This window comes from Camelus dromedarius, chromosome 5 (genome assembly GCF_036321535.1).
Source record: "Camelus dromedarius isolate mCamDro1 chromosome 5, mCamDro1.pat, whole genome shotgun sequence".
NCBI classification, from domain to species: domain Eukaryota; kingdom Metazoa; phylum Chordata; class Mammalia; order Artiodactyla; family Camelidae; genus Camelus; species Camelus dromedarius.
The window spans coordinates 64,286,976-64,311,551 of record NC_087440.1 but is presented as its reverse complement, the minus strand read 5'-3'; the positions used below and the strand labels follow the sequence as shown (position 1 = coordinate 64,311,551).

General features: G+C 48.1%; 1 protein-coding gene and 1 long non-coding RNA gene across 3 annotated transcripts in view; one reads left to right on the top strand and one right to left on the bottom strand.

Moving 5' to 3' along the window:
• The window catches only part of PLEKHH1 (pleckstrin homology, MyTH4 and FERM domain containing H1), a 50,604-nt gene extending 46,651 nt beyond the window's left edge, over positions 1–3,953 (bottom strand). The window contains exon 1 of one of the 2 annotated variants that reach the window (XM_031453903.2): positions 3,828–3,953. The gene's annotated coding sequence lies outside the window, so the exon portion shown is untranslated. The remainder of the gene's footprint in view (positions 1–3,827) is intronic. The other variant, XM_031453904.2, reaches the window with a different exon arrangement.
• Positions 3,608–12,023, top strand: LOC116153568 (uncharacterized). Its single transcript, XR_010381004.1, has 3 exons — positions 3,608–3,690; positions 5,400–5,428; positions 10,984–12,023. It is a non-coding gene; the product is annotated as an uncharacterized LOC116153568 (long non-coding RNA).
• Positions 12,024–24,576: the final 12,553 nt, after the last annotated feature.

Here is a 24,576-nt window from a genome sequence, read left to right as displayed (position 1 = left end):
AGGTGTTATTTCTCTTGTTACCCTCTCACTATCCCTGAGATTGAGGACAAGTGATATAATTCACAATGACCAGACAAGAAAGCTCGTCCCATCTGTGACTTGATTAGAGAAACAGAACCAAGGAGGTCAGACCTGGGCCAAGATCCCTGATCTGCCAACATCTAAAACTGTCCTCTTTCCATTAGATGCTTCAGTAATGGTGGTGCTACCAGGCTAGCCTAACACAGATACAGCATTGATGTGTAGTGTTGGATGGGGAAATGATAAAAAGGATGTGAGCTGGGGACACACTCCAGCTCAATTGTTGGTTTCATTTTTCATCTGGAAAGCTTCAAACACACATTAGTAGGGAGAACAGTACAATAAATCCCCATGTGCCCTCCACTGGCTACAATGATTACCAGCTCATAGCCAGTTCTCTCTTTTCTTTTTTTTTTTTCCTTCATAGCCAGTTCTCTTGATGTCCACTAGTGCCTGGCATGCTAAACTGCTTGGCAACAAAGAGTCAAATGACTGGCTTGGCCTTGGCACCTGCTTTGGAACTCCCTGAGCCCTCCAGCATCCTGGACTGACGTGGCCACAAGGGCCAGTAAAGATACGCTTCAGAGGCAAGGGCTGTAGGTAGGATGGTGGTGAAAAGAAGGCACAGGCAGGCATTAGGTGACTTCCTGTCTCAGAGAAAACACAAACTTGACCTGGGATAGTTCTGGCAAGTTTAGGGATTGGACTAGAAATCGACAAAATGCTGAGATTAAATTTAATTCAACCAACTTCTGTTAAGTGCAAGGCTGTGGCTTGTGAGGCTCAGGTCTCCACTCTGAATATCCTGGAACTTTCCTGCAGAGGGGGCCAATCAATCCAAGTGCCTAAAAGAAAGAGGTCTGAGGTCGCTACAGGAGGCATCAGAAGGTAACAGGGACTTTGTTCCGGGTACGATTTCCACCAGGCTCTCCTATGGCATTTCACTATGGCTCACTCCCTGAATATGAGCACCTTTTGTGATTTCCACTTGCGGATCATAGGCTACCACCATCTTCTGAAAGTGCTCTGCTCGACTAGGCTGACCACTTGCCCAACTGTAGACAAGGAAGAGCTCTGTGCCTCCTTTCTGAAGATGGAGTCCGGGGGGGTGGGGGAGGGGACACAGGGGGCACAGCTTCCTCTGATCTCACACTGTCACCTGATTAAGCTGACAGCATGCATTTTACCTCTTTTGAGGGCTGAGTAAGCATCACATTTCACCACGCTGGGGAGGACAGGAAAAGGTGAGCGTGTTCCAGCCTTCCAGGATCTAAATACCAGAAGGAGCTGAGACAACCAGGAATAGCATCCCTTGAGACAAAACCAATAAAGAGAAACAGCAGAGCGTATACTTAAGATCCAGAATCCTGGTGCCAGACAGGCCTGGTTTTGAACACTGGCTCAAGCACTAATTAGTCCTGTGATCATCAACCGTTTGCTTAACTTCTCTGAGCCTCGGTTCCATTTTGAAATTGAAGGCAGTAATACTTGAAAAGGAGAGCAATAATCTTGGGTTGAACCATAAGAAACTGTCAACATTTAACCATTTTTTTGACCTTCAAAAATGGCATTTCATAGACCATGCTATGTTGGATTTTTTTGAGAATTAAAGGAAATATTATAAAAGCCTGGCACACGGTAAGCACTCAATAAATGACAGTTACTATCAACAAACAAAAGGCAAACCCACAGTGTTCTGGGCATACAAGGAAATGTGGCCCACAGATACGCTCACCATCAGATCCACCTCACAGAGGAGGTCAGGGGATTTTTAAAACTTATTTTATCTCTTTATTTTTGAATACTGAACAAAGGAGTATATGGTGCAAAGCAAGGCTTCTTCCCACACTGTACTCCAACAATAGTTCTCCCCAAAGGCAACCACTGTTACAGGGATGTGTGTCTCTCAGAGATGCTCAGTGCACATACAAGTGTTCATATATACATCACACACAAATGGTAGCAACTATGCATGCTCTACTTAGTATAACTCAGAGTTTCTTATATCGATATATGTATATATATATACACACAGATATATATGTATATATACACACAGATATATATGTGTATATATACATGTTATAAATATACATGTATATATATACCTGCCCCATTTTCCCTCCATGCTTTTTAATAGCTTTAATGTATTCTATTGTGCGGCTATTACATGATTTCATCTGAGCCCATATTGACAGACTTTTGGATTGTCTGAAACCTTTTGCTAAAATAAATAATGTTGCAATGAATAGCTATCATTTCATGCACATCAGAGTTTATCTGAAGGCTAAAGTCCCAGAAATTGAATTGTAGGGCTAGATCATATAGATTTTTAAATGGCCAAATAGTCCAAATTGCCCTCCCCTGAGGCTAATTCACACTCCAGCCAGCAACAAGTGCCTGTTTGCCTGTCACAGAGGTCTGTTTTGAATTTGTTTTTGAAGAAGGGAGAGATGGTTCAGCTGGGTCGGCCAGAGTATGCAGGACAGTGGCTCAGCAGCCACCCCGCTGTGAAGTCACATGTGGGAACCTGGCATCTTAGCATCAGTGCGTAGAAAGCACTCTTCAACCCACAAGGAGCAGAGTTCCACACGCAGAAACACAACCTCATAGAGGGAGGGGAATAGTAAAGAGTGCTCCTCCCAGGAGCAAAGTGGGAGGTACAATCCCTCTTCTATAGCTGGTGACTTCTGGAGAGGGCAGAGAGGGAGCCACATTTTCTCAGCTCCGGTGTTAGTTTCAGTGAGTTTGGGACCACAGTGTGTAAGCCACCATAGCCCAGCTCTGAGCAGGCTCCCTCAGCAGCTCATGGGAAGGAAGGTGGTGGGTGGACAGTGGATCACACCCCACATTTGGAATTTAGGGGGCTTCTGTTTTGAGTCTTGCCTCTTCCACTTTTCAGCTATATGACCTTGGGCAAATCACAATTTCTCTCAGTCCTAGTTTCGTCCGTCACAGAATGGGGGCAAAACGCTGGAAGTGATGTTCTATAAAATGTCAAGTGATGTTACCATATACACAGTGTCCGCGGCATAGAAGACCGTCCAAAAAGTTTAATGAAGGAACAAACGACTTTTCCATTGAAATTGTTACTCAAGCAATCTTTTACGCAGAGGTTTTAGCTGGAACTAAGGCTCCGTCCGGAAGTTTTATGAGGTGTATTCATAGTAAAAGTTTATAGAAGAGACATCCCCTGGCAGGGACAAATCCAACAGAGAGCGGATTCTACTCCCAGATGAGGGACTTCATTGCCTCTGCCACCTCTATTAAGGCCGCCTGCGCCCCGGTGACCGATTCCTCTCTAAGGCTCCTAGGACACAAAGCTCTTGGTGTCATTCGGCGCCCAACTGGTTTTCTTTTCTGTTTGACTGACCTGCCTGTAGGAGTTAAGCTTAATCCATAAGGACCCCTAAGAGAGCCACCCAGAAATCACAGAAGGGATAACCCAAGGGGGGACGGGAGCGGGAGGTGGGAGAACGAGCGAGAGCTCAGGCAACGCAGTGGAAAGCTTGCAAGTTCGCTCCGAGGGCCCTTCCCGGGAGCAACTGGATCGAGCCGGTCCCAAATTCCGGATCCTCCCTAGGAAGGCTACTCCTCGCCTCGCGGCGCGGGTCCCCAGAGCCCGACCCGCGGCTCCCGGCGCTCCCAGCCGCTGGAGTTCGTTTGCAGGTAGGGAGGCACCTGCTCCGGAATCGCCCTCTGGCCAGAGGCAGCCGATCCTCTCCACCCCACCAAACACCCACCCCCGCCTGCGCACCCCCTCCACCCCACCCGTCCCTGCCCGCGGGGCGCCGGGGGCCGCTCACCTCCAGCCAGCTCGCGGGAGTCCCCGCCGCGCACCGGGCACACGGGCGGCCCCCGTGCGCGTCCGCCGCTGACCTTGCGTCGATCTCGCCCGAGTCCGAAGCGGCCGCCGGGTCTCCGGTCCCCGGCAGCAGGGGTCGGGGTGGGCGGGGCAGGAGCGGCTGGGCCGGGAGGGGTGCCCGCGGGCTGGCCGCACAAAGCCGAGCCGACTCCGCCGCGCCCCATTCAACGCTCCGCCGCGCCCCCTCTCTGCCGGCTCCCCGCCCGCTCCTTAAAGGCAGAGCGCGGGGCTCGGCTCCCGGGGCGGCTCGCGGAGAGGCACAGGAAATGACCTCAGCAGGCTCCAGCCTCCCACCTCTCCACATCGCTCGGCTCGTCCCTGGGGCGGCAGGGTCCCGTGGGTCGGGGGGGGGGGGCCTCTCCCGGGCTCCGGCCCCGAGCTCTCTGCGGAGGCCGAATCGGCTGCAGCCAGGGGCGGCCAGGGCGCCCCGGGATCTGCTCAGCTCCCTGCCAGCTTGGGACCCTCGTAGGATGGGGCGCAAGACCAGACCCTACCCCTCCAGAGGGGAGTCCAGCATTTTGTCGTGCAGGAACCGTCACGCCGGATATTTAGAGCAGTTCTTATTTCAGAGTCTTGTCCACTGGCAGACCAAAGTTCTAATTTATAATTTGGAAAAAAAAAAAAAAAAAGCAAAAACAAAACACCTCACCGCAGCCTAGAGGGTAACTTGCTTGCGTATGTATGTATGTATGTATTATGCATGCCTGTATATATGTATGTATGCATGCATTACTTATTGTAAAGGAGCCTGCCTAGGAGCCAGAAAGGCAAACAGGACACCGCCTGCGGGCAGCTCGCGGGGCACCCTTACTGTCCGTCAGCTCACCAGGACACTCCTACTCCCAGAGGGGACTGGAGCACTTAATTTTTGGTTTGCTGGATATGGGGTAAAGGTGAGTCTGGAGAATATTGCAGGGAAGGATCAGCGTTTCAAAACAGAGCTTTCTTCCCCAATCCTGCAGGCTCTCGGTGTAGGCCTGAACAGAGAGGCAGACGTCACCAGGGTCCATTTCTCCAAAGGAGCTTTAGAAGTCTCACTCCAGGCGGTGGTGAAAGAGCCCCTGGCTGCACCCCAGTTTTGAATCTGATTCTCTGCAGGTGAAGTTGCCCAGCTAATAAGCTCCCCAGGTAATTCTCACGCACAATTTTGAGAACCCAGACTATGAAAAGCTGGAATAGGTAGTTCAGGAGGCCAAGGGTGAAAGTTCAACTGCGTCAACGGGACTTCAGGGGCTGAACTTACAAATGGATTCATAGCTCCTAACGATCGGGATAGATCAGCCCCAGACTGTGGGACACTGGCCTCTGGTATCCCCTTCAACACCAGAAGTGTTGCCTAAGGAAGCCTGTGGCATTTGTAAGGGAGATTCCTTCATTCATCCATTCCTGCATGCATGCATGCATGCATGCATTCACTCACTTTGAATAGGTAATCATGCATGTAGTATAAATTTCAAATAATACAGAAGGGCGAACAATAAACTAAGTCTCTGCCCCTCTTCTTGTCCCCCAGATCACTCCTCCCCAAACACAACTGCTGTGGTAAGTTTTTGTGTGTATTCCTTCAAGATATTTTATGCACATGTAAGTATTCATGTATTCATAAGTACATATGTATTTCAACACTAAGGAAGCATCCCTTACTTTTTTGTCCTGACTTTGCCATTTGTTGACTCTAAGTGTGACACATCATCATACTTAGAAATGCCTTACTTACCCCGCCCAAGTTTTATGGAGATTTAATTGATATATAGTACCGTATAAGTTTAAGGTGTGCAACATAATGATTTGACTTACATACATCATGAAATGATTACCACAAAAGATTTAGCTCCTCTCATATAGATACAAAATTAAAGAAATGGAAAAAATTTTTTTCTTTGTGATGAGAACTCAGGATTTACTCTCTTAACTTTGATATATAACATACAGCAGTGTTCATTATATTTATCATGTTGTGCAGTAAATCCCTAGTACTTATTTCTCATATAACTAGAAGTTTGTAGCTATTGACTGCCTTCATCCAGTCCCCTCCATCCCCCGCCTCTGATAACCACAAATCTGATCTCTTTTTCTATGAGTTTGTCTTTGAAGTATAACTGAACTACAACACTATGTTAGTTCCTAGTATACAACACAGTGATTCGATATTTCTACACATTTCAAAATGATCACTACAGTAAAAGTCTAGTTATGCTACGCCACCATAAAAAGATACTACTAGTTATTGACTATATGCTCCAAGCTGTACATTTCATACCTGTGACTCATTTGTTTTGCAACTGGAAGTTTGTACCTTTTAATCTCCTTCACCTATTTCTTTCCTCCCCCGCCCTCCTCCCCTCTGGCAACCACCTGTTTGTTCTCTGTATCTATAGCTCTGTTTCTGTTTTGTTCTGTTTGTTCATTTGCCTTACTTTTTACAATGGTTCCCTAGTGTTCCTAATGACGAATATTTAGGATGTTTCCAATCCTTCCTTGGCTATTACTTACCTTGCTGCAATGAATATTTCTGGACATACTTCTTGGTCCATATATATGACTGTCTTTAAGGTCTAGTACTTAAAAGTGAAATTGCTGGGTGTAAATACAATGTGAATTTTAAATTTCAATAGATGCTGCCAAATTGCCCTCAAAGGAGACTCACCAACCCACACTTCTGTCAGTGGGTTCCAGTGCCCCTTTTTCCCTCCCACTGGTGTCGATGAAATGATTTATCACAAAGTAGAAAGCTTTTAGAAAGGGAGGATGAAATGAGTTAAATGCATGGATGATTTTAAAGTACTGCCGACACACAGAAAGGCTCAACAAAGTGTTAGCCTATGGTCTCCCAACTGCACTCCTCTGCGTGACCTCCCCCTTGCTTTGGGCTCTGTTTCAATCCAGCTCTGTAAACCCAGATGAGTTCCTTAGCCTCTCTGGGACTCAGTTTCCTTATCTTTAATATGGGAATCAGAATGTCTCCCTCTGGAGTTGGTTTGAGAATTAAATCAGATAATAGGGTTACATAAATTTGGGGATCCGATCATTGTTCAATAAGTGACAACTATTCTTCTTCCCTCAAATTCCCTGCCCCCCAACTTTTTATTTTGAAAATGTCAAACCTATAGAAGTTGCAAAAAACAGTACATTAAGCACCTGTAAACTCTTCTCCTAGATTTACCAATTGTTAACTTATTGCTGTATTTACTTTCTCTTCTCTCTCTTTCTCTCTATGTATATGCGTATATAGATATATTTTTTTCATTTAAGAGTTAGTTGTAACGTCATGACCTTTTACCCCTGAACAGTTCAGCATATTCCTCCTAAGAACAAGCATGTTTTCCTAATATCAACACACTTAGGAAATTTAGTATCAACACAATACTATCATCTACTATACACGCCATATTCCAGTTTCCCCAATTGTCCCAATAATGCTTTTTATCGTTCACTTTTATTGCTCTTCTATTTATTATTATTAGTACCTACTTAGTACTCAGCAGAGTGAATGGATGCCTGGAGGAGAATGAGCCTGTCCCCTCTTCCGCTCCAGGGAGAAAGTGACTCCCACAGCCCTAGACCCTGGCATTCTTTGGGGGCTACAGGTAATTAATACACAAGCCGGCAGGGATGCTCACAGGCAGAGCAGTTTCCCATCTAATGCTAGGGATTCTCCCACCAGCCTTCTTTGCTGAAGTTGCCTCCTCTGCCTGGCTCTAGCCACCCTATGCTGGCAGCCCAGAAAGGTCCTGCCTGCCTTCCCCCAACTCTGGTTGGGTTTCTGGTGTCTCCTCCACCTCCTCCATTGGTCCCCAATCATCAGAGGCAGCTGTTCTGGCTCCAGTGAAGCCTGGCTCCTCATTGGTACCCTCAACCACAGCTCCCCACGCTGCCCTACCCCAAGGATGAATTCCTGTGGACCTCCAGGCTGGCCTTCCCCAAACTTAACCCTGGGATTAAGGGTTGTGATGTCTGAGATGTTATCTTCTTCCCACGATCTTTCTGTCTTAAAGCCCTTTCCATGTAGCCCTCTGTGGAACTGAGACAGAATCAAACTGTGGCCACTGCCAAATCCAGATGCTAACATCAGTTGACACCAATGTTCCTCTCTTCTTCCCTCCTCCTTTCCTTTCATTCATTCACTCATTTATGGTAGCTGACTTTCAAGTTGTTCCAGGGACTCCATTAGCTGCACACCTGTAATCTTGGTTAAACCATCTTCTTGCTTCCTGCCTCAGTTCGTCCTGCTGTAAAGTGGGGAAATTATTTCCTCAGCACAGCTATCCTTTACCCTGGAGAGTTGGGGGGAAAGGCAGGATTATGAGGGAATCACTCCGGCAGAAGGGGAACTTTGTAAAACTGAGGTAAAGAAAAAATGCCATGCTGGGTGCCATCTTGGGCCAGAGCTGTACGGGGAAGGGAGGGAGGTTGGGTCTAGGGGAAAGGCACCGGGGCTCCAGACCTCTCTAAGGAGCCATAGGGAAATGGTGCCCACCACACCTAAAGCTCGTTTCTGTTTATGTTAGCTTATTATTGCAAATGGCTTGACAACAGAGAGAAGGGGAGGAAGCCAACACATGCTCAGTTTTGAAGGGTCAATTGGGCCACGGAAGCTGAGGGCCTCCTTTTAATCTTCTGAGAGGACGGATGGGCACCTGTTGTGAACAGGTCTGAACCAATTTGTCCCTTTGGTGCTTGTCAAGTTCCTATATTTGTAGCCACTGGAGATGAGTGGCCTTTTGTCCCCTCTCCTATTACCTCCTGTAGGTAGGGTATGAAAAACAGCCAAGTTTTTCATACCCTACCTACAGGAGGTAATAGGAGAGGGGACAAAATCTGCCAAGTATACAACAGTTACAAGCAGGCACCAAAATCTGCCAAGTATACAACAGTTACAAGCAGGCACCAAAATCCCACAGCCTGCTTCAGGGGAGCCAGGGAGTTGGCCTGGTCTGGTTCTTACCTGTCATTCATGTGAGGGCCCACATCATCTTTCTAGCCAACTCCATATTTTGAAAACCACTTACTGCACCAGTGAAAGATGATTTCTGGCATCTCTCAAGCACATTCAGCCCACTAGCGTAGATTTTGATGGCGTTTGAAGTGTTTATGTAACCACTCTCCAGAGTGCAGATCCCTGATTAGAGTACTTCAGATGCTAACTAACCACTCTAGGGGTGAGAGGAAAATCAGTTTAAATACACACACCACTCAGTTTAGACTGAAATAGTTAAGAACTAAATTCCTCCAAGGGGGGAAGGTATAGCTCAGTGGTGGAGTGCGTGCACGAGGTCCTGGGTTCAATCCCCAGTGCCACCATTAAAAAATATATATATGTTGGTGGGAATGCAGTTTGGTGCAGCCATTGTGGAAAACAGTATGGAGATTCATCAAAGAACTAAAAATAGACTTACCATATGATCCAGCAATCCCACTCCTGGGCATATATCCAGAGGGATCATTAATTCAAAAAGACACCTGTTCCCCAATGTTCATAGCAGCACTATTTACAATAGCCAAGACATGGAAACAACCTAAATGTCCATCAACAGATGACTGGATAAAGAAGTTGCAGTATATACTACTCAGCCATAAAAAATAAAATAAAATAATGCCATTTGCAGCAACATGGATGGCCCTGGAGAATGTCATTCTAAGTGAAGTAAGCCAGAAAGAGAAAGAAAAATACCATATGATATCACTCATATGTGGAATCTAAAAAAAAAAAAAAAGACAATTGAACTTATGTATAAAACAGAAACAGACTCACAGACAAAACAAACTTATGGTTACCAGGAGGGAAGGGAGTGGGAAGGGATAAACTGGGAGTTTGAGATTTACAGATACAGACTGGTATATATTAAATAGATAAACAAGTTTATACTGTATAGCACAGAGAACTATATTTGACATCTTGGAGTAGCTTACGGCGAAAAAGAATATGAAAACAAATATATGTATATTCATGTACGGCTGAAACGTGCTGTACCCCAGAAATTGACACAACATTGTGAACTGACTATACTTCAATTAAAAAAAAATGTATATGTAAATAGATAAACCTAATTACCTCCTCCTCTCTCCAAAAAAAAAAAGATAAATTAATAGATAAATAAATAAATAACCTCCAGAGCCAATATAACAGCATCCTGCTGTGTGCCTGGTTCTCTGGGCAGCACTGTGGGAAAGAATTGGGACCTCAGAACTGAACAGACCCCGCAGTTCAAGTCTCAGCTTTACCATATATGTGCTGATGTAACCTTGGGGTGATTGCTTAAGCCTGCTGAGTTAACACCTCGTTTGTAAAATGGTGATAATAATTCTTGCATCCTAGGCTTGGTGAGAGGGTTAAATGAGATAGTATGGTATCTGGCACTTAACAAGAGCTGTATAAATGGGACCTTTTATTATTCATTCTTTGAACAAGTACTTGTTGGAGGTCTAATGTTTACCATACACTCTCCCGTGTCCCTCCCTCAGCATCTTCTCTGCTGGGTCCAGACGTGGTTTCTGCTCCCAAGGAGTTCTCTTTGTTGCAAGATTGCAATCATTTAGCAAGCTGGCTTGAGAGACGGCAATAACTCTAGGAGAACTGGTGAAATGTTTGAGGGTTCATCTTACCTATGGCCTGGGCCTTCTGGAGACCTCACTTCCCAACCTAACTTGTTTTCCCTGAGTGGGGGTCTGGGCTCCAAAGAGATCCCTCCTGCTTCATGAAACCCTCCCAAATCAAAGCAGCCCTTCTTCTGCCTTCAGGGTCTGGTTCTCAGTTGCTGTTGGAAGGAGGGTAAAGGGGAAGGAGAGCAGGGAGGAGAAGGGGGAGGGGCCTCAGATTCCAGGAGCCCTGGGGCCAGTCCGGGGTGGGGGGGTGGGGGCAGCCTTCTGCCTCAGGAGCCAGGGCAGAGCTTGGTAGCTCTTTTGTTACAGAGAAGTCAGGAGGCTATTTCTGCTGCTGAATCTCATGGGTGGGAGTCACAGAGGCTCAGTCATCATCCAGGTGGGACTGGAAGGGCAGTGAGGTGGGGGATGTTCTAACCTTGAGCATGGATCTTTCTTTCATTTATTCACTCAGCTACTCACCAACAAATATTTATGGAGCACTTCCTATTTTACAGGCACTGTGCGAGGAAACAAAATGTGGCAAGTGTGACGGATGAACTCAGGGCACAGGCTTCAGAACCAGACATACCTACCGTCGAACCCAGCCTCTTCCCTGTGGGGAACATGGGGAAGAACTGATGCAGTTACCACCTGTATCCCCACAAATGATGTGTCCAGTGCAGCTGTGGGCTCCAGAGCCAGAGAAAGCCGGGGAGGGGAGGGGCTCTGCATTTGGAAAACAGAGATCAGAATGCTTATCTTTGAGGGTGCTTGCAAAGGTGGAGATAAAGGTATATGATGGGCACCTAGTAAGTGTTGTTAAGGGAACTTGAAGGTATAAAGGGATAAAGGACTAGGAAGACGTGCAAAGACTAGGGACCTGGAAACTAACTATTAAGAGGAATAGATAAAAGGAGGGCCTGGAGGAGAAGGATTCCAATGAGAAGGTAGGCAGTGATTCCCCATCTAGCCTCACATCACAAAATCCTGGGGGTGCTTATTAAAAATATGCATTCAGGCCCTGGGCATTGGGAGTGGCAGGCTCAGGGGTCTGTATTTTCCTGCTTCTTAGGACCCGTTGGGTGCCTGGTATTGACTGGTTTGTGATGCATCATATGCCAACACTCCACAATAGCCCCAGAGGGGAACACGGGGTAGAACTGATGTAATGACAACATATGTCAATGCAAAATGATCTGTCCAGTGCAGCTGTGGGCTCCCTAAGCAAGAGAGAGCCGGCGGGAGAGGAGATGGCAGGGATGGAGGAAGGGAAGCTGAGTTGGGAGCTGACGGAGCTCAGGGAATGAGAACCTGGTAAACCCAGTCATCTCACTGGGATTCTAGATCATTTGAGAACTTGCAACATCATGGTTTGAAACCAGCTGTCTTATGTCTCCATCAGCTTCCATCACAGGTGAAAAAAATGGCTGCTCACATCAAGGGGCAGGGGGAGCTAGACAGGGGACCAGCTCCAAGCAGGTGGCAGTTGCTCCAGCAGTCTGAGGAGCCCCTTGGCTTCCCCTCTGAGCAGATGCTTCTTCTGCCCGGAAGGGGCCTAGGGACTGGGTGGGTGGGGACCCACACAAAGGGCTGGGAGTACCCTCTGCTTCAAGGATACCGCATTCCCCTGCAGGCCGCCTTCCAGGGTGTGGCTGCTGTAAGAGTGGGCCCACAAGCGCCCCAGAATTCACAGAGAAGGGAAGGCGTGAAATACCTGAAGGAATGAGAAGACAGCCATTGCAGCTCTTTCTTCAACCCCCGGTGGTTTAGAATGAAATCAGTAGGCCTCCTTTGATCAGTCAGAACTTTGCCTCCTTATGCTTCTGGTCGTCATGCTCAGGTTCGGGTTTTTACGAGTGTCAGGACCTATATCCTACTGGGAGCTCCTGTTGCCAGCTCCCTTCTGTGAAGGAGGATTAGTCCAGATGACAAAGCCTGCCTTCCCTCTCAAAGTCCTGTGCATGACCCAGGACCTGCTAGGGCGTCGCAGGCTTTCTCTCAGCGCCATCTGGTGGTGGGCATGGCATGTCTTCCTAAAGGGTCCGGTGCCCCCCATTCCTACTCCCAGCTGCACCTCAGACCTGATCCGTTTTCTTCTGATCTGACCACTACAGGCTTTGGTCATTTTGAAAAGTGGTAATTAATGAGGCTTTAAGCTCTGCCTAAAGTGGAGACTTTAAACTCTGTGTCTTTTGTCCCTATTCAACTCTACATAGTTTCAGGGAAGGGAATTGGAGAATTTAGTGGAGAGTTAAAAGACTAGGTGAAGTAAGGAAAGATGGAAAGAACATTCTCCCCCACCCAGCTGTGAATGCTTGGCTCCAGCAGTGCACAGACCATCACCTTGGCACTTACCCCAGGCACCTCTCACCCAGCCGTGCCATCAGAGCAGGGCAAGGAAGAGTCCCTTCTGCACAAAGTCCAGGTCGAGGATTAAGAATCATCAGAGAAACTGATGGGACACGGAGCTGGAACCAGACTGCTGCGCTCAGAGCGCTGAGGGAACCCATGTTCTGGGAGCTCTCCTCATGCAGAAGCGAGCTCTGGAGTTTTCAGAGAGGTTGTATGGACAGTGCACCTTTCCAGAAAGGAGTATCCACATTTCCAGGTTCTGAGTTTCCCGGTCCAGGTCAGGAAGAGGGAGCGCTAGCCCTTTCCCTCTTACAGAGTGGGGTCCACCCAAAGGAATCAGGTAGAACCAACAGACAGGTCTTGTATGTGAGGGGAGGTCAGCGATGGAGCAGAACGCACCTATTCCTAGGATGGGAAACAAACAGGCATTGCTGTGGGGGTGATACGTGACTGCTGCTCCTTCAAGATACGTGTTGCCCCACTGGCCACTGGGGAAACATTCAGATGGCTTCAGGAATGGCCTGACCCTGAAAGCAGGAATTTCCCTGCAGGGCCCAGGGCGTTGTGCTTCTGTGGACCCAGGATCCCTTGAACAAAGACACTCATGGTTCTTTTGGGAAGCAAAATATTCATTCTGACTATTCAGAATGAGAAATTTCCCTAAGTATACTTGCCACTCAAGCCAGTAGAAGAGTAATATACATTATGTACACTATGTAGTAATGTATCTAAGATTGGAAACCATTTACAGAGGTGAGGATCACTAAAAATTTCCTAGGACCTTTTCCTCCACTCCAAATTGCTGTTCTCACTGACAGGCTTTCATGATTCTCGTGCCTTTCCTTGAGCTACATCATTCAGTATTTTTCTCATTAGGAGTAGGATGGTTGAAGTGACTGTATGGCCCCCAACATTTCCAGCAGCAGTAATAACAAATTTTAAAAAGATACAACCTAAATGCCCATCAATTGGGACCTGGAATATAAATTATTATGATTCATCTAGAAAATAAAGTACTATGCAGCTATTAAATTTATGGTGAAGAGTTATTTTTATTGACATGGAAAGATATTCATTACTTAATGTCAAATGAAACAATTTCTAGAAAAGTATGTATAACAGGGTTTACTTTATGTGCAACTACATAACTATATATATCTATGTATATAAATATAGGTAGATTCTTTTCCCTATACATAAATGGTGATATCTTTGGCTGTAGAAATTTGGTATAATGTTTTAGTTTCTGCTTTGTTCTTTTCTATATTATGTGAATGTTTTAAAAGGAGTATGAATCATTTTTCTAATAAAGCTATTAAAATGTTTTTAAAATATTGATCTCATCAGTAAAGTAGAAAGCTGAGATGTGGGGAAGTCAACAACTAACTCAATAAAGCCACAATCTGCCAAAGAGGCAGAATTTGCCCTCATGACCTCCCATCCTTCAAGTTTAATGCCATCTCACTGCCTCCAATTGGTGAAGATCGTGGGCAGGGATATAGCAAGTGGGGAGCTGGGGACCAATGCTGAGATCAGAGGGGACTCACATTCTTTGGATATTTCCTGGATCCTGTTACCTCTTCAGAGCAACTGAGCTCAGACCACAACGGCATTACTGGATTCCTATTATATACTGTGTCCTTGTGGTCTGGTAGCTGTCCAGGTCTTGAAGGAGCAGACACAAGTCTGGGGACAGAGTTAAGTTGGGTCTAGTTCTAATCCAAGCCCATTTTACATCCTGCAAGGGAAATGACATATTCAGCCATGGTCTCTAGTTGAGGAAAGAAGAAATGTGATGCTAGTTCGGTATAGTCCAGAGGCTTGAGTTTGTGAAGTTCTGGGCGGGAGCAGCTTGGTGGGTGATTTCAAGGAGAAAGTTTGGAGCCCCTCCACCTCCTCCCCCTTCCTTCCCTCTACCCCTTCTCACTCCTCTACACCCACCCACATTCATCCACACATCTTGACTGTAGCACCAGAGACCCTCGTGGCCCTTCCTTTGACATTCGAGAGTTTGGGGCCAACAGCCAGCTTCATTCAGCCTAGTGAACAGTAGCAGTTGGGACACGGGGTGGGACCCAATGGACCCAGTGTCTTCCTACAACATGAATTTGGATTTAAATAGTAAAAGCTCCAGGATATGATGTAGTGTTAATCTCCCATCATACAAATGCCCATAAGGGCACTTAACAGGTCAAGATGAGGCCCCAGAGCAACCAGGCCCCTTCTCAGCCTGTGCACTCTGAACAGACTTGCAGTCCCAGGACAATGCACTCATCCTCTCTGTGGTCTTCCTTTGTGTCATCGGGAACCCCACTCTTCTTCCTTCCCTGTTCCTAGACCCCTCTGCTACCTTCCCTGGGGAGGTCACCCCTCTATACCTGGCATTACTGCTCACAGATATGAAAGAATCCACCAAAGATGGATTCCTAAGTCTGCATCTTGTTGAAGGGCATAAGAGAAAGCAAACCTTGACCTAAGCCGTGGGCAGGAAAGAGGGGCAAAGAGCCTTTTGACAGGAAGGAGTGTGTCAATTTGCAAATACTAGTCAATTTTGAGCCAGTGCCTGAGAGTTTACTTTAAAAATCAAGTGTGGTCGAGATAAAGCCTAGCATGGTAACTGCTCCATCTGAGAACACAAATAATCACAGACCTTCCACGGCACGGGAGGTACAAAACTGCAGTCATGAGGAGCAGGGGTAATCCTTTGTCAGAGACTGTTGGGTATTGTTCCCATACCCACATGTGTAGGTCACAATCTTGTTACCTCCATGACCCTAATCCTTAGCACAGTGGATGGTACATTAATGATTGTTGAATTGAATAATAACTTCCTTGAAGTCAGGAGTCCAGTCCTCACAACAGCACAGTAGTAGGGGAGAGAAGACATTTAAATACTTAACATTAATTAGCTAGCACCTGAGACTTCTAGGACACTTCAACTAAACTAAATCCCCAGACAAGATGGGGTCCCTGAGATCACTGACCTCTCAGACTTATGCAGCTTTTCCTGAAGGGGGCAGAGTTCTCCTAGAAGAGCCAGGACAAAGGGTAAAGAACTGAAACAGATTTTAGCCGATCCTTGGTGATACAATCTGGACACTCACCCTACCCAACCCAAGCCCACTCCCACCCCTAAGCTGTGCTGCCTCTCAGCCAGCTCCTACGGGAGAAACCTTTTGACTCAGATCTACAAAGAGATAGATTTTTCCCACTCTAACCCATCCCAGGACCTAGTGGGGCCAGCAATTGGGTCTTGGATGAGATGTTATGATCAAAATTCTTAACCAATTAATGTTGCCAAGTCCCAAGATATCCTTCTGCAATCACCGTGTCTGGCTGAAATTTCTCTTTGAACCAATATATGAACTTGGGACAGGCACACAGTGTCCCCCCAGGCAATGGCTTACTTAGATAGCAGCATAAAAGCTTTTAGTTGCAAAGCCTTCTCATACCCAGGCTCACCTTAACAATACTCCTTTGTCCCTCCTCAAACGACTAAGCTCCTTGTATCCTGGCAAAGGGAGGCACAGAGGGGAGGTGACCAGCTTGGAGTTTGGTTTCTAATCTCCAGGGCAGAAATTCTTTCAAATTTGCCCAGCACCTGGGCTGACTGCTGAGTCGGAAATGAGAGCAGCTGGGGATGGGGATGGTTCTCCTCATGATTCCCAAGTTTTATAATCAATTCTATCCCCTCCACAACCCCAAATTTACAGCTTTCACGGTTAAACTCACATGTACAACTATGAACCTGTGTAGTTTCAATGTCTGTTCAAATTTTCACTTTGACTTCTTTTAGCCTTGACCTCCCCACTGCCCCTTAATTTACTGCTAGTCTCATGAACCTGCATGCATCTCATTTTCCAGGCTGTCTTCGTGCACACACATTAATGTCTTAATGCTTTATGGATGAATTCACATTATCACAGAATGGTGAGTTCCTCATTTTCATGCTCAAGGTGTTCATGAATACTGCATAGTTCTTACCCACTGCGTTTTCTTCTGATGACTAAAAAAAGGAGAGAGGACATGACTCTTAAATATCCCCAAAGTAGGAACATATATTATTTTGAGAGCTCTGTGAAGGTACGTATGGATAGCAAAGCTTCTGATAAACCTGCAGTCAACTTGACCATTTCCCTGGGGCCTGATGCCTCTTCTCTCTCTGCTGGTACCCCTTTCTACCCCTCCGAGGCACTTCATAAACAGTCGAGGGCATCCTCAGTAACCTTTTGCACCTGCTTCCCTTATCACAGATCACCCTTTCCTGAGCACAGCTCACCCATTCCTGAGCACAGCTCATAGCAGTGCGAAGTCCCTAAAAAGTTAGCCTGTCTCCAGTTCTATGCCCACCCCAGCACTAGCAGTGATTTTTATACAGCAATCTATGCCTTCCTGTCCCGGTACTTTTCAGAGCTTCCTGCTACTTTCTGGAAGCTTCTGTGATTCTCCTTTCACCTCCTCTTATAGCCAAGAACCTTAGGGGGCTCTGAGTCAGGTGTTCATTCTCTGTGCTGCTTGCCTCCCTGGTGCCATGGACACTCACTTTTCAGGGGCCACCTAGGAGCCTTTCTCTTCCTTTGGGTAACAGCATTTTGATTTCTCTGTCACTGCTTTCTTCTCAGTTGTGGAGTTTACATCAGGGTATCCTGCTGGCTCTTCCCTGGCCAAGAGGTGGATGCATAATCAATTTAGGCAAATTTGACTCTTACACTTGAGCAGAAGTGATAAGATTAAGTCCCATTGTTCTGGCAGCAGAACCCTAAGGAGACTCTCAGTTACTTCCCATTTCCTGGTCTCCCAAAGCCATCCTGGTCCCAGCCTTTTCAAGTCTGTTTTGCCAGCATCCCCTCCAAATCCGTGAGCCACCTGATCATACCCTGTCAATACTGTCCTTTTACACTTAAGATAGTAAAGTTGGTTTCTGTTGCTTGCAGCCAAAGAATCCTAAATGATGCAGGTTCATAGTCCTTAAACTCTTTATGCCTCTTTTCTTCCTATTTCCAGAAAAGGATGGTACAGAGAGACTCCCCATTTTCAAACTCCAGCAGATAACCTTGATCTCCTTTCTTACAGCCAATACCACGTTTGTATTTTCTGGAAGACAAGAACTTTTCTGCCCTCCTACTAAGCACACCATCCATAAAGTGGTAGATCTTGTCCACCATAAGTAGCTTTCATGCTGACTTTCAAAGGGAACAGAGGGATTTCTGTATACTTGTCAGGGAGGACTGGTTCCATGGGGGTTCCCCCAGTTCTTTCTCACCTGTCTTATTTTCCTCTAAAGCTGGTCCAAGTAATTCCAAACTCAAGATTGCCTTTGACTTCAATGCTTCCTCTGCCCCTCACCTCACTTCTCTCTTTCTTATCCCAGCATCTGTGACAGACTGTACATAATTCTTTGTTGGCTTCCAACTTCCATGCTCCAGCTCCCTCTCAGGTCCTTCCTGCTCTGGCTGCTGGCCCAGTCCCTCCACCGAAATCACCCTCTTGAGCAACATCTCTCCTGACTTGTGGTCAGAGGGCAGCCCCCAGGGAACCGATCCTCTCTACCGATTATAAGGAAGTCTTTCTGGTTCCCCTTGAAAGTCATTGAGAAAATTACTTATGGTGGACAAGAGCTACTGCTTTATGGGTGGTTTACTTTGTTGAAGGGCAGAAAAGTTCCTGTCTCTCAGAAAATATGGTTAAGAACCTAACACATTTCAGGCACTTTAGAGACTACAAAGACACTTAAAAGACTCTCTTTTCCCCCCACCTGGTGATAGAAGAGAGATGTGAAAAGAACGAATATTAAATCCCTATGGTGACAGGGACCTCAAACTCTGTATATGTGCCTGGCACTATACTAAGTACCTCTATGCATCATCTTATTTATGCTTACAACAGCCAGGAGGTTGACTATTACTGCCATTTGCACCTTGCAGATGAGGAAATAGGCTCAGGGAATTTAAATACACTGCCTTCTGGCTAGGATGTGGAGTCTGAACTCAGATCATGGTTGCTTTGATAAGACAAGAAGTCAAAGGCAGGGCTGGCATCTTTGGTGTGTGTTAGTGCAGTGGGGTTTGGTTTGTCCCAGAGCTCTTCACCTTGAATCTGTACTTGAATCACTAGAACCACGATCACTGTGCTATCACTGTGCCTACCTTCACCCAGGGCCACCCATCCCCCAACACTGTATGCATGTCTCAGTATTCTTTGGGTAAAAAGCCAGGGACCCACTCGTTGCTACAGAAACCATTTTTAGGTATGCTTCTGCAGCAGACAGCGTTGCCCTGTACACACCTGGTCTTATTTGAAATCTAGGTGCAGATGGAAAGGACCTTGGATGGGGTGCCAAAAGACCTGAGTTTGAACTGCATTCTGCCTTCACTAGCAATATAACCTTGACCAAACCACAAATCTCTCTGAGCTTTGACTTTCTCATTTATAAAATGAGGATTAAAAATAGCTCCCTTACCCAAAGAGAAAGCAATTGTAACGCATTATATAAATTTTTGTTGGGAAGAAATGATTCTTAATTTAGAATGAGGAAGACCCAGATGATGGAGAGAAGTCCATGAGAGAGCTGGATAAAGTAGATATTGGCTGATGCCACGTCTTGTGCCTTAGTTCCTAACTCTTCCTTCTTTTGGATTCTGTAACTGGCATCTTGGCTTCTATATACTATGGCTTCTATACTAAAATTATACGTGTATACATTTTCTTTGACCTCAAAGTTCATTTTTTTTGCCTCTGATTTTAAAGGAAACTCAAACATTTTCATGGGCCCTAAAAATATTGTGGTATAGCACACTATAAGTCATCCCAAATTCAGATCTCCTGCCTTAATAGCCCATTATGCTTTCCTCTGTGCAATGCTGCCTCCCAGAGCCGGAAGGGAGCGGAATCAGCTGCCAGGCACAGACTGAGAGCCCCAGCAGGAGAACTGGGCCTCTGAGGCAAGGGGGTGCCAGGGAGGTCTTTTCTTCAGCAGGTGGGTTTTACTGCCAGACTTACTGATGCCTCTTTTGCCAAGGTGTTCCTGAGAGGAAGCTGTTTCCTTCGTCTCCGACAGTGTTCTAGGATGGCCCACATGCTTCACTGTAGCCCTGCTTCTCCCTCATCCCTGATTTACCCCCAGGAGAAAACACTTACCTGTTATTGAAGGCTACTGTACTGAGGACTCTACATGCATTATGTTATTGGGTCATCACAATATACTTATGAAGGAGGCGATATTATCTCCATCATAGAGGAAGAAATTAACTCAGGGAAGCCAAGAGCTCTTGCCATTGGCACCACATGGCTGTGTACTTTCTATACTGGTTTGAGAAATCCCACATAACTGCTTCTGCCCTTATCAAACCCCAGTGCCCTCCTTGTGGAAAAAACTATCAGCCAGCCCAAGAACGCATGTGCATGCGATGGACCTAGAACTCGCTGTCCACATTGCCCATCCCTCTGCTGATCTTTGAAAATCCTGGCCAGTAAGTTGATGGAAAATGCATGACTCTATCAGGCAATTAGGGGAAGACTTAGGATCAGATTAGGTTCAGACAGTAGGATAGCAGTTCAATTTCTCACCCAGAGTGAGGCAAGACCAGCTGGATGAACCTCAGGTTCCTTTTCTTAGAAGACTCTGTGCTGCCTTAGACCTCTGATAGCTCTCTGTCACTGGCGTGTTTATAAAAAGAGGGAGAAGGTTGGAGGTAATCAGCCATCAGACCTCTCAGGTCAGGCCTAGACACACAGAGTGGGTGTGCGAGTTAGAAAAGGGCGCCCCCTCTGGACGGATTATTTACAAAAAGACACCCTCAGGAGGCGTTTTAAATTTGTAAAACTGTCCTTTCCTCTTGGCTGCAGTGTCCAGTGCTGGGACCCAGGCTTGGCGTGGGAATAAGGGTTGGAATACATTCCTACTCCCGGTTCAGCCTTTCTGCAGGACCTGGGACCCGCCTGAGGGGCCTGTTTCAAGTCAGAGCCCTCTGTCTGTCACCGATTTTCCACAGTTCCTCATACCAGAGTCTCCAGGCTTTCTAGATGACATCTGTTCTTTTCCACTTTCCAATAGTAGAATCTACATTGACTTCAGAAAGAACATCTTCTGTTTAATCTTTGTGGTATAAACCAAATTGTGCACCTTGAAGGTTCAGGCTTGGCCTTAGGCAGATTCCTTAACTTCCATAGGCCTCACTCAGTTTTTCCATCTTGAAAATGGGGATAATGAAAACGATCTTGCAGGCCCGTTTCAATGAACAGACAGCACGGAACCCAATGCTGGCACATAGTGGGTCTGCAACACCGTGTGGACTATGGCCCTTGGGTAGCTGGGACCTACAGAGTACCCACATTGGGTGCTGTACAAGCAGTCCCCTCAAGTCCTACGAGCTGGGAGGTGAGGGATCCTGGCCAGTCCTCTCCTCCGGGTTTCTGCAGACCCCTCAAACGCAGGAGAGGTGGCGGGGGCCAGGAGGACCGAGGAGCTCTGCACTGCAGCCACCTGCGCCGAGGCCCCAGCCGAAGGCGCGCTTCCAGGCGCCCCGGGCGCGGCCGACCCCCGGCGGCGGGAGACGTGGGGGTCGGCGGGGCAGCGGCCCTGCGTGCGAGCGGGCGAGCAAGGAGTTAAGTGGGGCCGGAGGCAGGGCGCCTGTCAGACGCGAGCATGTGCAGTTTGCAGCGCATCCATACTATGGGTGAGTGCCGCCGCCGCCGCCGCCGCCGGGGGCTCCGTTCGGCCCGGGCAGCGGCGGCCGCAGCCCCCGGACCCCCGCGCCGCCGCGGCGGGCGCCGACACACAATGCGGGACTAGGTGCGGCGCGGGAGGGCCGGCGGCGTGGGGGAGGCACGGCCCGCAACTCGGCGCGGGGGGAGCCCGAGCGCCGGGCGTGGGGGCGGGGAGCAGGCGGCGCAGGAGAGCGCCCCGAGTCCCGGCGCGGGAGGAGGAGCGGGAGCGAGCCGGGGAGACCGCGCTCCTGGCCGCACCTGCGCCCGGCAGGCTGCCGGCCCTGCCTTGCCCCTGCTCGCGGCCGCGGCCCCGCACCGGTAGGTGCCCCCGATGTCCGCAGGGAGGCCTTTCCGCCGCCGGGGAAGGTGGCCGCGCGGGGCGGGCAGCGCCGAGTGCGGGGGGCGCGGGCGACGGTGCGGTGATGGGGAAGATCCGGCTACCCGGCAGCCGGGCTAGGGGCGCAGCCGGATCCCGCTTCCTCTTTGCTTTCGGTTTCAAAGCGGCTGCCTCGGCTAGAGAGCGAGCCGCAGATTAGATGGTGCTCTCGGGCTTGGATTCCCTGCGGGGGATGGGCGCACAGGGGGGCGTGTTGGGAAAGGGGTGCAGGTTGGCAACTTTCCCCGCCTGAAACAAAAGGGTATCGGGGAGATGTGAGGGGAAGGGGCCAGCCGCGGATCTCCGGCAGCGGAAGGTTGACACCCCCTCTTCCTCCGGGCGGGCGGAGAGCATCCCCGAAGCCGCCTCGGGAGGGTGGAGGGGGCGTCAGTCTGGGTGGAAGCTAGAGAGCCAGAGCTTGGAAGTGGGAACCACGGATCCTCCTGAGTTTGAGGCTGAGGACTTTTCTGAAGGGGAGGGAACCGTGCCAGACGAACCCTCTCTCCAGGGTGCATGGAAAAACTAGGTGATGGTGGACTGCACACCTAGGCGTCCTCTCCTCCCCAGATCCGTGCCCTGGGGCCCAGCCCAACCCCCTGGCTGCTAGCTTTCCATCTGCCCACCCTTTTCTCCCGTGCACTGTGACAGATGCGGGGCTGGGATGGGGACCATTACCGCAAGGGCAGGGAGATACTGGCCTCTTTCCCAGGTATCTTCCTTTCTCTCTTTCTGTGCCCAGTCAGAAACTGATCCCCTTCCTTTCCTTTTCTGGACTATGTCTCCCTCTGTCTCCACAGTCTCCTTGGGGGTATGTTTGTTTGGTTGCCTCAGGTACAGAGCTTAGGGTGGCAGGCTGTTCTGATGCCACTTCAAGCCCTCCTAGGAGGAAGAGAGCAGGACCCCGGGGAGCTGTGCTAGTGTAACCTTGGGGGCTCTACTCACCAATTCTCCTGCGTTCTCAGCAGCCAGTAACAAATGAGCTGTTACTCTGGCCTTCAGACTTGGGTCATCAGGAGGCCCGGGTTTTTCTCTTTGCTCTAACCAGGAAGAGGGGTCAAGGCTAGGGTTGAATGGCCTTCCTTGGGCAGGCGGAGGGGGGAGCAGGATACAGTTTCTTTCTCTCTAGAAAACAAAAGGCGCCAGTTTCCAGGTACCCACTCCCCGACCTTATGTCTCCAGGAACAAGGTGCCTCCAGCTCTGAGCCAGCTTGCATGTGACCACTGATTTCCATCCTGTGGCAGGACTGCCCATTGCCTTTCTTCCTCTTAGAAAGGACAGCCCTTTGAGAGTAGGGGTTCCCCCTGGTTGCAAGGCAGAGCTACAGCTGCTTGCCTGTGGAGACAGAAGGCACTGGGTGGCGGTGGGGGCTGGACTGCTGGGTGACTCCTGTCTGTTCCTGTGAATGAATTAATGATATGAGTAGTTAGGTCAGAGGTGGGCCTGCCAGGACACCTTGCCCTCAAGGCATGGAGGGGTGGGCTGAGATGAGGCTTGGCCTCCTCCCCAGGGCTTTATATCTGGGGTCAGAAATGAGTGGTAACTGGGCAGATAGTAGAGGCAGAATCAACTTTTTTTATCTGGTCCTTGGAGGGAAATGACAAGCTAATTTAGTGTTGACTTTGGCTACTTAAAGTTACAGGAGGGAGGGAGGTTCCAGGACCAGTAAGGGATAGTGGGAGAAAATGAAGTCTCCTGAGCTATAAATCTATATGGTTCTGGAACTTGTGGCCGAAGTCGGATGCAGGCGCTAGGCTAGAGAGCACCACCAGTCCCACTTCTAGGGCCCTTTCCCCTTTAAATAGACAGGGCTGATTATGGCTCAGTCCTCCTTTGGGTTTATCCCAAGCTGTTCAGAGCTGAGGATAATGGTATGAAGGTCTGACCGCCCCACCTCCACTGGTGAGAGAGGGGCTTTTCGGTTGACTGTTCCTAAGATGGGAACATGATACTCCCTCTGACTCCCTCTTTTAAAGTGATGAGGCATGAATTTTTACATTTATAAAGTGACTTAAGTGCCTCAGGTTCTTGAATGAAAGATGTTAAATGAGTTAGGCAGCCTTATACTGTGTTTATTTTCCTCGTATCAGATTCACGTATCGTTTCTAAAGGGAAAGGTGTCTTTTTGCAGGAAAGGGCTACATTTCAGCATTTGTCATCAGGGAAGCTCAGTGTTGGTTTTAAAAGTGTAGTTTTTAATCAGAAGGGCACTTGGGACAGCGTACTGGCAGCAGGTGTTTTCTGTCTGCCTTTGCTCTCCAGATGCCTTACAGCTCCTTCCTAGTAGGATGTTTCCTGGTAGGCAGTGTCACAGCCTGGATGTCAGTGGCAGTCACCCTCTGAGCTCTGAGCAGGGTCTCTGATGGTGCTGGGGATGCTGATGTTACAGGCTGAGACCTGGGTAGGGGCAGTAAAGTGAAGCCGCACGACTTTATCATCAGCACCATCAGATCTGGCTGTCCTTGAGGGAAGGGAGATCTAACCCTGGCATAGCCTGGCTGCTTTCAAACTTGTATCTCTTTACTTTCCTCTGCCCTCCTCCCCTACCCCGGATTTACAGACAAGGCAGTGTGGGTTTTATTGTTTTTTTTTTTTTATTCCAGGAACATTCCTTTTAAGATGTGGGTAATTTCTGACTTGGCAAACTCTGAGCTATCCTTTGTGGCAACACCTGGC